Here is a 19053-nt window from a genome sequence, read left to right as displayed (position 1 = left end):
GCAAGAAGTTTCTTTTTTTTTTAATTAAAGCTTATATGTATGATGATAATTATCTAGTGATATGATTAAAACTTTATCAAAACATCTGAAAATCGCTAACAGGGAGAGCTCCAACCTTACCTTTTGTACATCATGATCTGGACACATAATCTTACACACACAGCATCACAGTCCTCCAAAGTACTTTATACACATCGGCTAAGACCTACAGTTTTTCCTCCTAACTCATATGTGGGCATTATCTGTATTTTACAGAAGGAAGATTCTATGACACAGAGCTTAAAATTACGCATCTAACAGCCAATGCACAAATTAGCTTACTGTAAAGTCCTCAGTAGTTTCAAGAGTTAACACTGCACCAATTATTTTTTTTTAAATAGATCTCACAGATACGGAGAGAAGATGTTCGTTGCTGCAAACTTTCTAAAAGCCAGTAAAAAATAAGACAATAAAAAAAGTAATTTTCTAGAAGATGCATTTAAAATAAGTCCGATCACATCCACCACAATCCAGTTTTCCAGGGAAGATGTGAACAAGCATGTTTCTGCTCTAGCTAAACAGATGCAGAGGAGCACCAACAGAGCACCCTGGGCTAGAGTTCTGGTATGCTGTTAAACACACACAAAATTCTTCTCCTATTTATCCCTGGATGCTTCATTTTTTAAGTATGATTTCACTGATGCAGTGAAGTAGCAGTAATACAGCTTGTGAAATTCAGGTGACTGTCACAGATGTATTTTAATCAGAGAAACAACACCCTGATGCAAATCCAAACTTCAGTTTCTTCAGGACAACTGTGTTGTCAGGAAAAGGCACAGTTACAAAGTGATACTCTAACATCTATATTCAAGGAGTCCTATAATGAATACGCCTCAAAAGAGGGGGGGGAGAAAAAAAAAAAAAAAAAAATTCCTCCATGCCTAAAATCCAATCGCTAAACCGATGTTACATTCTGTATGAAGCCTCTGAGAAGTAGCACTGAAAATTTAAATGAGAGAAGGTAATTGATTCATTACATCTATTTCTACTATATTTCTTTTTGTATTTTTCGGTCCCCATTTCAAAAGGCATTGTTTAAATTGCCCTAATCTGCAAACAGCAACAATAAGTGTAGCAAATACTTGACAATGAAGATGTAAAGCCTCTAAAAACCTGTTACCTTAGTAACCATGGGAATGCAATAGAATAAGAATACACTGAGTGTCAGGACATCATTTTGGATTCCAGAGGGTTTGGGCTGAAATACAGTCAGCTTTCATTAGCTTTTTGTTTTTCCCAGTAGGCCCTTGGACTTTGAAACAAAACCTGAATGACAGCTATGAGCAATTCCAGCCTCACTCCTGATTAGCCACACCAAACAAAACAGCTCTCTTCAGTGTGAACCCCCCACCATTTGCACCCAACAAACCTTGAAACAAACATTATTTATGTTTCTGACCCCCATGGATATCACTAATAAATAGCATTCCAAAACAAGGCGTAAAACAAAGAGCCACTTTTCTGTGACTTAATAGAGAATTTACTTTAAACAAATGTACTGCAAGAAAAATAAGCCAAGATATCTGCTCAGGACATTTTGGTAACCTCACGAACAGTTTATTTACAGGCTTTAACGGGGGTGTTAATTCAACACAAACACTAAGGAGAATTTAGCTGCTCCTTTTACTCATGGAAGAAAGAAAAGGGGAAAAAAAAAAAAAAAAATAGATCACAACAACAACTGAGTTCCAAACGCCCGACCCTCAGGGTCTGCTAGGAACTTTGTGGTCAAGACGGATCAGAACAAAGATCCTCCAGCCACTGCTTTGAGCCGGCTTAACTCCAAGACCATCCCCTTGCTGGTATCTGGTCACTTGGGAAAACAATCTGAAAAAGCTCCAGGCAAAGATGTCAGAAAAAATAAGCAGAAACTTAACCATCTGGATTATGTTAGAGCCAGCCCCTAGCACACCAAAAGCTCCTCCAGCTTTACACCCACAGCTTCGTGCAGTTTCTTCCTCTGCAAGTACAACACCAACACTTTCAGAAAACCCAAGAAAGTCAGCTAATTCTCCTCAAAAGAGAACTGTGGAATCAACTACAAATCACAAACACGCAACAATACAGCCAACAAAAACATCCTGTTAATCAAAACTAAGTTTTCTCTAGAAGCTTGATCAGCTTCCTTGATATGATGATAAAGTGTAGCGGTGCTGCAGTGAGAAAAATAGAGAAAAGGAAAGAACATTTTTTCCTCAGTGAGGGGAAAAACAGAAGTAAACAAGACCTACATGGTCATCATGTGATGACAAATCTTTACATGAGATAAAACTGGAAGGTAACAGCAGTTCAATCAGAGAGATTGGTCTAATCTCCCCATGCATTTGATCACCTCCTTTCAAACTGATACATTCCATTTTATCTGCTTTCATTCAAAGAAATTGCCATTTCAAGACACCATTGATAAACACAAAACGAATGCCTCCATTTATTTGCAGTCTTCTGCAGTCACTTACAAACATATAGGATGAGTACCACACTGTGGCAACACCTAATTTTAGAATCACATAAAGTATTCAGAAAGGCCGAGTTTAGACCCTCGATGGCTGCCTGAACAGACTAGTTCTCCTAATCACACAGCAAAACAGCCGTATTTCTCCAGGCAACTTCAACTTCTAAGTTAAATCAAAAAGAATACCTATATGAAAGCCCACTAGTCATTATGTATGGAAGAATATTTCATTATCCATTCACATCTTTTGCAGATACAAAAAAAAGGCTTGCTATCTCCCTCCTCTTGAATGCCATCAGGTGTCCAGAAACAAGCTGAGCTCCACAATGGTTAGTGCATTCATAAGAGCAGTGAGGCAGCAGATTATAAAAGAGCACATTTTCTCCTGCCACAAACACAAAGAAGGTCACCTCAGGTTTGAGACATTAGCTTAGGCCTCAGAAGTCCAATTTTCAGGTCAATTAGTCCCTTCCTTTTTCAATCACTCTGTTCTCTGACTGTAAATGAGGCAAAATAAATGTAATCACTTTTAAGGAGAAAAGGATCTTAGGGAAACCACAAGTTCTAAAAAATAATTTTAAAGGCTTCCTAAAATATTTGAATAAATTAATTTATTTAGCATACAAAACGTATATTGAAACCAGGTACAAATTTGCATAAATTATCAGAAACTCTATCGCTCTCCAATTTTCCCTATTATATCAATTCATACCTTCAGACTGGTTTTACATGCACTGCTTGGCACAGCCCTGCCTGCCTGCCAAACAGGGTAAGAGCACCCTCCTCTGCCTAGCAAGGCCATGAAAGGCTCCCCCCAGCAAAAACAGCAGATTCTCTTCCAGCTCTATAAATACCGAAATGATTCTTCTCTGAAGAAGCAGAAATGGAAGTGAACTTAAATCAGTTGATTTCATCTAAACCCTACAAAGCTTCTCTATGGATTTTTCTCTCTTGCGACAAACGATAAAAAGGCAGCTGTTCCAAGCAGTTCCAGAAAATCTCCCAAAGACTGCTGCCCAATACTAAGCATTCTCACCATCCATCAAGAGGCACGTGAGATGAACCAGAATGCAGGGCAGGACTGATCATATGGACTATTTCGTGCTTTCAGAAAACTGAGTTCCCTAAAATGGAATGTGAATTAAGCTAGTAGAGGTGGTCCAAGAGGAGCAGCTCAGCCAGCAATCAAGCCAATACAAAGCAAAGACTGGAGGATAAGCACAGTCAGCACGCCCAAGGGCCAGATCTATTCTGAAGTCAAGCATTCACCTATGGAATAGCCTCTAAGGCAGAAGAAGGCTGTGACAGATGATTAAGTAGCTGACCACTTCTCTGTTAAGCTCACAGTTCTTCTTTTTCTTTCCAAAGATAAGCTTCAGCAGAAAACCATTTGCTGGAAAAAGAAACATTCCATAAAAATCTTTCTTTAGTTACTTCCCCTCTGGAAAAGCCTACCACTGGTACAGGCAGCCACACCTTCCCAGAAGAGAAGCTTGGCACTTTCACCTTTGATGCACATGGTTTTAGAAATAGCAGTATTGGCTGGAAAAGACAGGAAAGCACCATCCTTCTCACAGCAAGAATTCACTGATACAGTGACCAAACACTCTCTCCTGCATACCACAACTAGGCCTTTACACCACAGGAAAGAAAAATTTCTCCAATTTGTATCAAGAATAGCACCACTACTTGTTCTGTATATGGTGGCTGAGTTGCAATAGGATCATTGTAACAATGACATATGCAAGGAGCTAACATTAGTTCACCTAGTATGAAAAAGCAACTTGATCACGACCCTACCACTCAAGATCCTAGCCCACCTGTGTCCCTTCCTCAAAGGAAAGCACAGCAGAATGCTCCAGCACTGAAACCCACTACTCAGACTCTGGTTGACTGCATTCAAAAGGCAAGAGACATACATAAATAATTGCATCCTTGCAACAGCAACACGAGAAGGTGAATGCAAGCAGATGCCAGTCTCCTACCTGCTTCTCAAATTACTGCTCTCCTGCATGTAAGGTAAGCCACAGGTGCGGTGCCCTCTGAACAGCAGATCTGCAGCTGCTTTTATCTGTGAACAAAGGACACGCGAGATCTGTTTTAATGGAAGAAATGCAGTACAACACAACTCAGGAAAGCATGGAGATAGGTGCAAACCAGAATCCTAACTGCTCTGTCATTTGCGTGCACCACTGACTCACCTGCTTGAGGGAACTGGACCTTCAGTCTCTTCCCTGCAGCTTGAGCTATACAGCTTAGCAACATAAAAATAACTACTCTTTGCCAGAAAAATAGCTACTCTATGCCAGAAAATTACATGGAACAGAATTTTCAACTTGAAAGAAAATTCTCAAGCTCTTTTATTTTTTCCCCCTTCAAAGAAATTCATTTCTGCAGGTAGGAGGAAAAAGAATCAGTTCAAGACAATTCAGAACAGCTCCCTCCCTGCAAAGTTTAAACTCCCTAGCCCCGAACAACAACCTAATTTACACAGTTACACAGATGTTTTTGGATTTTCAAGATGGTACAAAATGGCTAAAAGATATCTTGATGTTGTCTATTAATCTCTAGCACAAGAAAGGCAGAAAACAGCAAATATGCTTGTCCAATTAGTTTTTACAAAAACTGGCTGTACATCTATCCAGTTAACAAAATTCCCAAACTAATCCTAATGTAGTATTTCTCTACTTAGCAGAAATTTCATATGTTTAAACAGCTCAATACATTTGCCATTAACTAACGAAAAAAAGATTATATCCAGTCACACATATTGCACACCTGAGTTTGGTGTGTTGGATCAAGGAACTTACACACCTGAAAAACTAACCTAGAAAAAGTTCTTTTCAAGTGGATCACTTCTATGCCAGATCACAGCACATGGCAAACGAACAGCAACACAACAGGGGGAAAAGGCTGAGGTTCAGGTATATAAACAGCCAACCAAAAAGGAAGATACAAAGGTGGCTAATCAGCAAGTAAGCCACAGTGCTATCACATGTCTAACCACAGGCTCACTGACGTGGTTTGATATGAAACTCTTATTAAGTAAAGTCACAGATTTTAATCATCTCATGCAACTTCAAAAAGGAAGTAATAAAAACCCACAAGTATGCCTGACCCAACATCCACTAAAATCAGTGTTTAGTAGGTACCTTGCTACCAGCTCAAAAAGATCCTAATCCAGTATATCCAAGACAATGTTGAAAAGCTTCAGACTACATATCTTCTGTTTTTGCAGATATTACTTGTCTCTCTGGATACACATTCCTTACTCTTTTTTCAGCTGATAACCAAAGCATCACCCTCTTCTCTGAAGCTTGTAATTCAAGGCAGGAAGAAAAACAGAATGCGAATGCTTAACCAATAAAGGTAGCTACAGAGCACGTGCCTTGTACCCTGCGTGCATAAACCTAAAGGAAAAATATGGGCTTTTGCAATATAAATAAAGATGACAAAAATAACCTAATCAGAGTTTAAATCTATCTATTACTAACCTAAGCAAACATCAGGAGATACTCAAATAGAGAATGATTTTCTAACAATTAAGCAAGAACAATAGCAAATATTTTATTTGTAAGTAAAAAAAGAAAAAAAAAAAAAAAAGAAAAAAGAAAAACCACACAGAAACCTTTGGTTTTGTTTCAAAGAAACAGCAGGGATTTCTTCAATAGTGACTTCAGTTAACTTCTGCTCCCGTCACCGCCAAAAAGGTTATGCAGCCAAAACTATGGCTTTTTCCCAATGACTTCACACTACAGAAAGAGCATTATTATTTCTTGAAAAAAAAATATTTCAATTAAATTTGTGCCACTCTAATACTGTACCGATGGACGTTCTCCAAAAAGGAAAACAAATCAATAAGAAGAAAGAGGGAGCAATACAGACGAATAAAAACCAGAAAAACCACAATTAGTGGCCTCAGAAAAACCAAAAACCCAAAACGTTTAAGAAAAAAAAAAAGTGGTAGGTCTGATTTGCGGTCTCCACAAGCCAACCTGCTGATTCAGGGCAATGTCACCAACAGTATCCTTATCTGCAAAGGGTAACAATCAATTGTTTGACAGAAACAAAGGACAGCTCAACAGGAAATCAACTGGCTTGGGACAGATGGTCACTGAATCAAGTTTCACCCCTCCCCTCACCAAAAATAGGCTTAAGAGGCATTTTCTGTTACCAAGCAACAGCGCAAAGGAAGGCATAAATCTTCCCCTACTCGTTATTCCCCTCCTCCCCGATGTACACACATTTCAGCCCGCTCGGGCGCTACGTTTGTGCCTCGAGTTATTTTTCGAATGAGAGATGCAGTGCAGGAGGGCTTATTCCACTCAGGGGCAACGCACGAGGGCAGCGGGCCTGGGTGTAAGCAGGAGGGCAGCCTGCAGGCTCCGGGGGAGGATTAGGGCCCAGGCTGGGCTGGGCCTCACCGGACACCTGAGAAAGGGCAGCGTACAGAAGGGCACGCCTGCAAACAATCCGATTGCTCTGAGCACTCACAGTGCACCAACCAGCCTCGGTCAGAATGAGCGACTGGGGTACTGGAAAACATCTGCAGAATCTCCTTCCCAGGGGCAGAAAGCCACAGTGTCTTTCTGTAGGGAGTACAGAGCACGAAGAGCGGAACAGAGTAAGAAGCAGTGGCTCTGAATTGTCTGAAAGAACAAACTGGTGTGTGTGACCTCGTGTTATACAAATGGGTGACAGACAGGCAGGCCTCAAAGGAGATGTAGTTAAATGTAATCCTACTAAGAATAATCTGCAATTAAAAAAAAAAACAAAAAAAAAAAACAAACAAGGTTTACAATTACAGCTCTTGCAGAAATTAAACACGAAAGAAAATGCCTCGCTTCAGCAGCAAGGTGGGGTAACTAACCATTCTATATAAGCTGGAGCCTGGATTATTAGACTACTAAAACACATGGCCAAAAAAAAAAAAAACAACCAAAAAACAAGAAAAAACCACTAAGAATAAAACGAGCCTTTCTCTGGGCGAGGGGAAAGGCTGTGCCAGCCTGCAGCCTGCAAGGGCTGCATTTGCTCCTCAGCGAACCAGAGCCCTCCTCCCAGACACAGCCTGGCCCCCTATCCCTCTGTATTTTATATAACCATTTGACAACAAAGTAGATAATGAGCAGCAACACTGCCATGGGTAAACACAGTCTGCTTCACTGACAAAGGGCCTTGGACTTTAGAGTCCATTTTGCTGCAAAACAGCCTCAGTGGGGACAGCCGGCAGGCTGTCCACACGCAGCACCCTGACCTCACAGAGAAACCAGAGACCAAGGCATTTTAACTCAAATTACAGCTAAGCTAATTCAAATTAAACAGAAGATTTGAACACAAAAGGCAAATTAATAACTGTTCAGGCATATGCCAGGAACAGAATTTGTGGTCTAATATGTCCACAGCTTCATGACAGCAGCATGATGCACAGTGACCCAAGGTCACGACAGGACTGTTGAATTAAGGACCCTTAGGCTTGGTCACAGAAAATCGTAACACCTTATCGTTACTGTTGTACAGCACTTTAAAAGCCTCCTAGTATCACCACATCATCCTCATTTTATTGAGGCAGCAACAGAGGCATAGAGGAGCTGTACATTTTCTGCAGAATCTGGAAGCAAAACTCTTCTGAGGACCACAGTCCATATCATACAATAACCCAGAGCGTTGAAGTGAAAGCAAAATGTCATTCACTTAAATTCATGACCAGAATCAACATTTTTTCAGCTGATTTCCCTTGCCTCTTAACTGATTACTAAGAGTCTTGTAGCGGAAATCACTTTTTTATGAAGCTATTCTCCCTCATCGAACAGGTGATGAAGTTACCTAGTGTTACTCAGAAATGGATGTAAGAATTCTTCTAACACATCAAGAATTTCGCTAAAGAAGACAAAAAACCTACAATTTTTCTCTAACGTGCGTTAGCAATTTGTCTGTAGCACATTAAATGAATTATGGGCTGCAATGGCTTTGTTTCTTCTAAGCATCAGTGTGCTTTGAAAAATGCCCTTGCAACAGAAGCCCCTTTCTGCACTACTACACAGTCTATCACATTAACAAACCCTATTCCATAGCTTCACATAAATATTTATCCGTTTCATAAGTTTTCCTCTTATACTCACAAACTGATATCCTTAACATGGCACTATCACGATATAAAAAACATAGTTCTACTTGACTCTTTATCTTGAACTAAACCATTCTTCACTCCTCTAGTCTGACGTGCTAACCTCAAGCTAAACTTACAAAACAATTATCTTCTCCAAAGAAAGTAATATACTAGTAGTACAAGTAGAACCCAAATATGAGCAGGAAAGGGAGCGGCTGTTTAAGAGGGTGGACAGTGACAGGATAAGGGGAAATGGTCTTGAACTGAGACAGGGGAGGTTTAGGTTAGATTTTAGGAGGAAGTTTTTCACACAGAGGGTGGTGAGGCACTGGAACAGGTTGCCCAAGGAGGCTGTGGATGCCCCATCCATGGAGGCATTCAGGGCCAGGCTGGATGTGGCTCTGGGCAGCCTGGTCTGGTGGTTGGTGACCCTGCACATAGCAGGGGGGTTGAAGCTAGATGGTCATTGTGGTCCTTTTCAACCCAGGCCATTCTATGATTCTATGATCAGTTGAATACAAATTCTTATTTATTGAAATCATAAGTGCTTTTCTCCAGTGAAACAAGGAAATGAAAACAGAAGAGTAAAGAACAATGACCAAAAGCTCTGTTAAATAAAGATCAGTATAGCTGTAGAAAGTTAGAAGGAATTACAGAACATCAAGTGAAGGGAAACCAATAATCACTGCAAGCCTCATTTTCAAAATATAGAAAATCACCATCTGAATAATAACACTCTTGATAGTGCCTTGAACTGTTTACTCATCAACTTGACACCAACACATTGCAGAAGACAGTTCTCTTACATTATTTTGTCCCGTTATGTTTGCAGTGCCTTCTATTTTTCCCAGCACACATAGTGACAGCCTGGATACAGGAAGACTCACCAGTGTATTCTCTTACCTCCGCACACTGGCTGAAAGAAACAATTTATGGGATTTATTCCAGATGAAAAAGGCACTTTGACAACACAGAGAATACATTTGATTTTCAACATGCATTTTTTAAATGAAGATTTATCAGTTCCCCTCAGCACGAACTGCACTTTGGAACATGGAGGACAGAATTGTTTTAATGAACACATCCTGAGGCCAGCCTCCTTGCAAGCATTAGCCTAGAATACGCTCATACTCCCTCCTTTAGGAAAAAGGATTGGTTAGGAATCTTAACAGCTCTGCTCTGGCCCTTGTAACTTGCAGGTCAATTTCTTTCTAAAACTGCGTATCTTGAAAAACATCCCATCTCTAATTGCCAATTTCCAGATCTTCTTCTCCCCTTTTTCCCTTGCTGGTGGTTTTTTGTTGTTGTTGCTTTTGTTTCTTTGCTTTGTTGCTATCTTGGTTTTTAATAAAAACTCAACTTCCCACAGTTTATTCAGTTAACCATTTGGAGCAGGAGCAACAGCCACTCCTCTTTTCACAATTGGAACTAAGAAGTGCAAATCCCTTCTTCCCACACTTGGCTACTGGAATATGTTCAGCTAGACTGAAACTCCAACCCATATTCTGAATCATCACATAAACATCAATACATCCTGAAAAATGAAACGTATGGGCACGCATACAACTCAGTTACTAGAAATACGCACAAGGGGAAATAATACAGAACAGCATTTCTCAAACCTCACCGATTACTAAAACTGTAGAAGTGACCAGCTGAAATTAAATAAGCAAATCTCTCTTCCTTACGCATGATTTTAGTCCAGAAAAGGATTAAAAATATGTTACTGGGTTTATTTGTAGTTTCCCTGAAGTAAAATGTTGGATTATGAACATTAACCTAGAAAGACTGATTTTAGACAATGCATTAAAGTCAGTCCAGTGGGTATCGTTGTTATCCTCCGGTGCTTGACCTTCCACCCAGACCAAGCTGAACAGCCTCTTATGGAGTACTGAAACTTACACACCACAGCCTTCCCACTGATGTATGAGCAGCAGCGCCACAATCACCAGCACGTTTCTAGGTTCTCGTGAAGCAGCACAACCCACCTGCAGAAATAACTCAAAGCATCTCTCCATTTATGTATACAACTGGATATGAAATCGGTATGCATTTCTAATCACATCAGAAAGCACATCTAGCCCAGGGCTGAATAACACTCAGAAAGACAGCAAGCAGAAAGAAGGTTACCAGAATAGTCCATGCTGCTGATAGCCTGCTCCTCAGGTACCTTTAGAAAGTTGTGAGACCAGATAAATTGTTTCAGAAGTTGCATCTAACCAACTGGTAACACTGGTCAGTTCTGTGAATTTTTTTTTGTACCTCCCTACTTTCCAAGAAACAGAATAATTCAGGCTGGAAGGGACCTCTGAAGATCATGCAGCCCAACATCACACAGAAAGCTTGGCCACACTGGAAATACTGTGAAAACAAAACACTGCTTTGATGTCTTTTGGTTTGTGGCTGACATGCATCAACAGTTTTGACTTCTTAACCTGACAAATTTAGATGTAAAGGCTCTCAGTTATTCTCAGGGGGACTAGAATTGAAATTCTATTTCTTAAAAATAAAATTTCAGAGGCACAAAAATACATCTTTCCCTCAGGTTAAAAAGAAAAAAAAAAAAAGAGGTGATGTTTCATTATTTATGTTTAATCTGTTTCCCAATACACAGTTACTGCAATTTGGATAAACGACTAATGAACTACAAAGCAAAGATCCAGTCATGTGTCAAGGTTACACATGGAGGTTCATCCTGTACTTGTTTATGCAGTGATTCAGAGTAGAGAACACAAGCCTCAAGATATCAGTATCATCAGCCATCACAAGTATCAGAACTATGCAGCATCTGCTGCATTCCTCTCTTTTTCAACTGTAAGCCCCTGAACTGCATATTACTGAATTCCAAGGTGAGCCCATTTTCACAGGACAATTCAATTAAAACACATCTGGAAGAACACTGCCTTCCACTGAATGCAAGTCCCAGATCCAGCTCTCATTTATTACACTGCTGGGACAGCATCCTTTATACGCTGTGATAGAAAGCAAACCTTATTTTTCCCTTCAAACAGACATCAAAGCAACAACATTAGGAGGAGTTTCCAGCTGTCCAGCACACACAGATGATGCAGATTTGCTTTTTTTCCATCAAGAGAAACTCTGGCAGCACACAGAACTTCACAAGTTCAATTCAGCAGTTAAGCTGTCCAGTCTTAGCACATAATCACAAATGGATTTACTACAGCAAATGGAGATGCAAACCTTCGCCATGTCATGGGGGAGGGCGCTTTACCCTTATCACAAACATAACCATCTTCCTACATCAAATCCACAAGAATCACCCCAAAAATCAGGCGTGACAGAAAGCCAGCCAGCTGAGCCATATAGGAGAACCGAGCATCTGTCTGCACAGCCATATAGGCACAAGGGACTGCAAGGAAACAACCACGTCAGACAGTTAGCAAGCAAACATTGGTCATTATGAGAGCTGAGAGCAGCCAGAAGAATGCTCCCTCCCAGGCTTTTCTGGCTCAAGGTCACATCTGCTTTTGAAAATTGAAGCTTTTTTAGTGATGGTTTTTATTTAAGAATTTCTGAGGCATACAACTTCAAATATTTCTATTTCTACTACACACGAAGAACTCCTGGCCTAGTCCACAACAAACACAACCATGAACATACTCTCTGCATTCACACCAGCATAAGCCATCTTAACAAAGCAACCACTGAACAAAGAAAATGAACACTATGACCCATTAAGACATCAAGCCCTTATGACACTGGGTCCCTAAGTAATAAGGGTATTAATACATTAATGCTGCAAAACAACAACAACAAAAAATCTGTGCATTTAGATGTCCTGCTGTTTCACTTTGAAAGATCCCGCAACTCAACACAAAAGCTTCCAACAGCAACATGTTTTCATCTTGATGCCTTTGAAATCCAGGTTACCTCCCACATCTGCTAAAATCATGACTGCAGACCTAGAGGGAGAAGGAAAAAACAACAATCTGGCAGCAAAGCTGTCTTCCCTCTCCTTAAGAGACTTGGAAAGTCTGGCAGAAAGCTACGCTTCACGATTTGCTGAAACTGCTACAGCTAGGACTACGAGAATGCGTGTATTATTCACGTTTTGCTTGTTATTCTGCTTCTAAATACTTCAGCAGTGCTTCTGCATACCTCTGTCCTGGGCACTGAAGTCCTCTTGGATGTGCGTGCCCTCTCCCTTTAGGTCGTCTTTAAAATTGCACCTCTGTGAGCTGGTACCCATCGGCGACCTATTACACCTAATTTCTTACTGTTCTCAAGACCAGAATTTCCCCTCAAAGAGATTAAGATAGGAAGAGTAATGGCAACTTTTGAACAGCTTACCCCTACAAATAAATTTTTGAAAGCATTTTTGACAACACTAGGAAACCCCCACATTCTTAAATGTCACATCCATCATAGTTGGCCTTGGCAGGAAGCTGTTAACCTTTTCTCAATGCAGTGAAGGGCATGGTAGGAGTAGAAAAGTCAGGATTCAACTCCTGGCGTTCAAAGACATCTCTCAGTTGCACTTAAAACTCGATTCTATGGAAGTGGTTTAAAGAAACTACAAGATGAAGCTTCCTTTACAAAACAGCTATTCTCAAAGTAGACTGAAAGTGTGAGAAGACTTATGCCATGTAAGGTTCTAAAGGAAGACAGAATTTGGAGGGCTTGCTGACAAACCACGGGGAGATTAAGTGAAGCAGAAACAGATGCAGTAAAAGCAGATGGCACGATCTCCTGAATAGCAAGACTGAGATGCAGCTCCACACCAAAGAAACAGTAAGCACAGAACTAGAAGTAGCAAGGTATACAGCAACAGCAGAAAGCCACTGCACTCAGGACTGGTTATGGAGATCCGTCAGATCACCGACAGCCAGCAAGACAAGGTTTTGCTGCATTTGATCCTCATCCTGAGACATCAGTTACATTTAGAGGAAACAATAATGCTTCTCACAATCTGAATACCTCTATTTCACCAGTGACTCCAGTGTAGAAGAGGTAGGTGCTCAGATTCCTCACGGCATAGAAACCAGCTGCACTAAGCTATTGAGAAGAGCTCTCACTTATCTTACTAACCTTAACAACTTCACACTGTATGTTCCAAGAAAGTCTTACTTTTGGCAAGATGCACGGTTGAGCTTTCATTTTAAAGCTAGTTACATTCAGGAACTACCTTCACTTGCCTCTGAGGGCTCTGCTCAGATCACATCAACCACCCTGAATAGAGCTACTGGAGACTGTGATGGAGATAGGGAAGAACTGGGACACCTTCATACAGCATTTTATGAAACCAGTCACTCCAATGTTGTTCATGGAACCACTATGACAGATGTCTGATAATCTCTTAAGTAACAGTATCATGAGCCTGCCCACACAGTTTTGCTGTTCATAGCACCATCAGTTTGAAAAACTACTTCAGAATAACATCTCTGAAATCTTACCTGGGGAATATTACATGAAGGTTTCTATTATAGATCTTGTCATACTGACTTAAGCAGTTCCCTACATATCCCACTGTTCTGGTGATTTTATGTCACAGCATACAGTTCTTAAAGTCTGTTCTGTTTTATCAACATTTTATTTGGTACCATATTTGCAATTAAATATATATATACATTGATTAAATGCAAATTAACCAAAGCACTCAAAAAACCTGCTGTAAAGTCTTCAGACAGTGCGTGTTTGTTGTTTTTTTAATTAAACCTCTGAAGTGCTATGGAAGTTAAAATGCCAGCTCAGTGGGAATTACATGAAATATATTTCAATTAAAATACTCATCTACACAATTCTCAATGGTCTCAGGTCCCAGAAGAATTCCACAGAAGCTGGACATCACAGCGTACCCACGTAAGACAGCACAAACCAGCTGACACAGTTCCAGGAGTCACTCAAAGCAAAAATAATTATATTTTAGAGTCATTTATATGAAGAACTCCATACTTCTACTTGAGACTCCCAAGCCAACCATAGCAGAGTAGAAAACGTGGCTGCTACTGCCACGAATAAACACTGTTCGAAATCTCTGTCATCTGCAGGGTTCTCCAGCAGACATTCTGCAGAGGTTTTGTTGTTGTCTTCCTTGGTTGGTTGTTTTTTTGGTTTGTTTGAGCATTTATGTTATTAAAATAGTAGGAGCCTAACATTACTGGATAATTCACCACTATAAGCACCTTCACAACATAACTCCTTATTTTTGAGTAGATTTCACTACCTATTTGCTAGTTAAAATTCATTACCATGAGCTACATAAACCATGCTCAAAATTGCAAACGAGCCTGTGATGACTAAATGAAAATTCATTTTCCTTCACATAATAAGGAGAGAATTGGTATTTTCAGAGATCTCAGTAAGAGGATGTGTTTGCAATATACAAGACAAAATCAGCACATTAATGTGCACGTTAGCGTACACAGAGTAAAGCATGAAACCAGATGAGGTTAGTTTGGGGATTAAAAAAAAAAAAAAAAAAAAAGAAGCAAAGCTGACTATATTGGGCAAAAACATTTTTAAGGGACATCATGACAAGACATAAGTTGAAGAAAGTCATTGATGCTTACTAAAAAAACATAACAACCACCATGCCAATTAGTGGTAAAAATTTAGTGTTGTTTTATGATTGCCACTGTTTTATGTTTCAGAATATCCAAGATATCTTAATCAGTTACTGTTTCCAATGAAGTCTAGTTCACAAGACTAATTCTCTAGAAGACATCATTGTCAAAATGTCAAGGCTTATTATGCTTTCATTTGTCAGCCTTCTCAACGGCCTTCACAATTCTGTTTTCAAAGCAAAGGAAGACACATCTTCTGTGCCATGCACAAGAAATGATCATGCAAGTACTGGCAAAATGCAAACAAATCCAAGAGGCTATATGACTGAGTTCTAAAACCAAAAAGCTGAGGTGTTTTCTACACTATTTCATCACTCTTTTTACAAGAGTAGACGCGATGCCTTAATATCATGTCCAAACTCCAGGTTTTGTTAATTACATCCTACCTTCCTAACAGCCCCCTGTAGTTTCAATTAGACATGCTACTCTTCTTCACTTCCCCTCTTGATCATCGTGCCCCATCGCTAAGCACTAGTTAACAGATGCCACATTCACCCAATGTTGGCTGCACTTTAGTGGTCATTCAAAGAATTAAATACAAAACATATGGTACAGAACCATACAGGACATAAAAGCACTTTTAAAAACCACTCAAATATGAAAGAAACAGCAGGATACACCTCTCAAAGTAAAATCCTTACACACCCTTAAATTTTCCTAAAAACACAGAAAATTATAGAGAAATTCTTCAAATCATGTTTAAGCTGTCACTAATAAGGTTTTTCAGTATATATTTTTGACATTATGCCAAGTCAAGCTTTTCACTGAACAAACAGCCCAGCATTTGTAATGTAGTAGGCTTCACAGTACAGAGACTTTTTCAGATTTCTCCTCAAAACCATTTCATTCCCTATTTCCTATAGCAATTAATTACTTTCCAAACTTTCTTCTTCCTTGTAACTATGAAATACTTGACATATGAGTCATTGAACCATCAAATATCAATGCCAATAGGGATGCTTTGGAGAAGACCTTGAACCAACCTGCTTTATTGAATTCTAAACCAACTTTTCACACTGTGATGCCCTCGTGAGATCTTACAAAGCGTCACGTATTGAACCAATCTACTAAAAGCTCTGTATTCGGGTTTCCTATTCCCTTTAATCTCACATCCTGGGCTTACAACCTGCCTTTCCAAAACATCATTGCTACTTGTTGTTGTTGCTACGTCCCTCCAGCCAAAAGCAACTAACAAAAAGTACCAGTATGTACACACAGGGCTTTTATAACTAAACTTCTTTTGTTAAAGATCTCGGGCAAGATTTGTTTCACACAAACAGCCTTCTTTTTCTTTGGTATGGCCAACCAGAGAGAAAAAGCCAAACCCAGTGAAGCATCCAGTGTTTAACAGCACGGAGAGCTCTGAGCCGTCCTCCCCTTGTCACACACAGAGCTACATCCTGAACTGAAACAGGCACCTACTGGCTTCCCTCTCATCCACACAAAGGAAAATGTATGCTTCGTTTATTCCTAAGACGTCAAGAAATAAAGTCCGCTTTATTCTCCAAGGGCCTTTTATTGCAATCTTTAAAAAAAGCTCTTTATAACAAAGCATTGACGACACACGGAGAATCTGAAGTATCACTTCAGGACCAAAACGTCACTCAGTGGCAAAGTCGCAAGCGTCAAAGGAAGCCAAATACAGTCATACTTACAATGTCACATCTTCAGGGTGATTAAAGGAGAAATCCTATCCAGAAAAAGGAGCAGGGAGCATTTTTTTGGCTCGGTAGGTCAGAAGCATTCTGCACTTTAAACGCATTTGCCCATCGATGCCTCTTACACGGCAGAATGCGGGCAGACCTGTGGCCTAGCCAAACGGCAACCAGCGGACAGAACTTGACGGCTTAAAGAAAGTTTTCACCTTTCCGACGCTTTAGAAAGGAGCCAGGGAGCGTTTGGAAGGCCAAAGTCTCACTGCTTTCCAGACGCTTCCGAGAGCGGGAGGCGCAGCTAATAAATCTGTCAGCTGCTTTCGAGCAACGATATCTACTTAAGCCGTTTTGGTTTTTTTTTTTTTTTTTTTCCTCCCCTCCTGCACTCAGGCCCTCACAACTCGGGACTGCCACCGCAACTCCGAGCGGTACCGTGCCCTCAGGACCGCTCCTCAGCCCCGCGCCGAGACGCGCCGGCCCGGCCCTCCCCTCCGCAGCACTCCGCGCCCACAGCTGCGCCTCCCGCAGCGGGGGGAGCCCCCTGCCGGCTGCAGCCCGCGCGGCAACGCCGCAAGCCGAGCTCCGCGCCCGCCGCCCTCCGCCGGAGCCACCTGCACCCCCCGCGCACCCCGCCCACCTCCGCCGGCTGTGCCGCACGGCGCTCCCAACGCGGCTCTCCCACGGACGCCGCTCGCTGTCCCCGGCCTGGAGCCCACCCGGGGCAGCGCATTGGCAGCCGCCGGTGACAGCGACCGCGAGGCGAGCGGCGCCGAGTTCCGCACCGCTACCTTTGTGCCCTCCTCCTCGCGCCGAGAACGCGAAGAGAGCCCCGAACCGCTGCCTTACCTCGCCAGGCAAGGAGAGCAGGAGTTGAACGCTTTCCTTCCACCCCTCCCTCACTTTTTTTTTTTTTTTTTTTTTTTTTCCCCCTCCCTAAAGCCGCCCCCTCGCTGCAAGCAGCGCCACTCGGCAGCCCCACTGCTGCCGTCTCCCTGCGGGTCTCGGTCTCTCTCGCTCTCCACCGAGAAGAGAGGAGGGCAAGGGAGGGAGGAGAAGGGGGCGGTCCCGCAGGTGCCGCCCCTCCTGCGCTGCTCTGACAGCGGGGACCGGGGGTCGGCGGAGACTGAGGTTCCTGGGTGTGCTCAGCGCAGAGCAGAGGAGCTGAGGGAAGGCCTGATGGCGGCTGCAGCTCCTCACAGGGAGCGGAGGGGCAGCGCTGAGCTCTGCTCTGTGTGACAGCGACAGGGCCCGAGGGAACGGCATGGAGCTGTGTCAGGGGAGGGGCAGCTCGGGGTTGGGGACAGGTGCTGCACCACAGGGCGGTGGGCATGGATCGGGCTGCACAGGGCTGTGGGCACAGCCCCGAGTGCTGGAGTTCAAGGAATGTCTGGACCATGCTCTCAGACATAGGGTTGGGTTTTGGGTGGCCCTATGTGGAGCCAGAAGTTGGAATTGATGGAGAAAGCAGAAGATGGCACTGGGCAATGTGCAATTTCCTTCACGAGAGGCGGTGACTACCAGGCAGGAGTATGAGCACAGCTTATCATCAGATGGGTCAGCTCACATCTTGTTTTGGGGTTGGTTAGAGATTGAGCTAGTTCACAAGTGTTAAGGTAGGAACTGGAAGAGCCGAGTGAGTTGGGAGGATGCTGGAAACAGAACAGAAAAGAGCACTGTGAGCGTACTTGTGAGGAGATTAAACTGAATAGGCCAGGGCAAGGCAGACAACTGAGAGGACCTGAGTGTATTGAAGGCAATGGACGGAGAACGTTCTGGAACATTTCAGGCTGTAAGAGGTTACAGTCTTTGTGGAAAACAGTGGGTTTGAACTCCCAGTGTGCATAAAGATGAAGGTCAGATTTAGTTGGAGCGTGGGCAGGGGGCTGGAAATGCAGCAGGGCACTTGGAGGGTAAACAGCCATTGAAAACGGCAGAAAAATGATTTCACCTTTTCCTCCTTTTACCTTTGAGTAAACTACCATGCAAGTCACCACCTCCTCTCTTTTTCATTTTCCCCTTTTCAAAGTGTATTCCTGAACCTTTTTTTTCCCTCAGGACCATAAGCATTAAGAGCTTGTACGGCATCCCACCTTTATGGCTCAACAGCTGAAAAAAAATGAACGTCACAGTAACAAAAGAAACTGGTAGTTTTGTTTTTATTTGACAGCAGCTTGTTGCTGTGTGACATTGAGAGGCATAAGGTGTTCAGTACTT

General features: G+C 41.9%; 1 protein-coding gene across 14 annotated transcripts in view; it reads right to left on the bottom strand.

Annotated features, from left to right (window-relative positions):
* Positions 1–17985, bottom strand: part of GREB1L (GREB1 like retinoic acid receptor coactivator) — a 128355-nt gene extending 110370 nt beyond the window's left edge. For 3 of the 14 annotated variants that reach the window (XR_014882453.1, XM_085220857.1, XM_085220865.1), the window contains exons 1-2: positions 17686–17984; positions 4477–4562 (exon numbers count right to left, since the gene is read on the bottom strand). The gene's annotated coding sequence lies outside the window, so the exon portion shown is untranslated. The other 11 variants (XM_085220864.1, XM_085220866.1, XM_085220867.1 and 8 more) reach the window with 8 other exon arrangements.
* Positions 17986–19053: the final 1068 nt, after the last annotated feature.

This window comes from Meleagris gallopavo, chromosome 3 (assembly GCF_905368555.1).
Source record: "Meleagris gallopavo chromosome 3, MGAL_WU_HG_1.1, whole genome shotgun sequence".
NCBI lineage: Eukaryota > Metazoa > Chordata > Aves > Galliformes > Phasianidae > Meleagris > Meleagris gallopavo.
The sequence above is the reverse complement of the archived record's forward strand: the minus strand, read 5'-3'. Positions and strand labels throughout refer to the sequence as shown.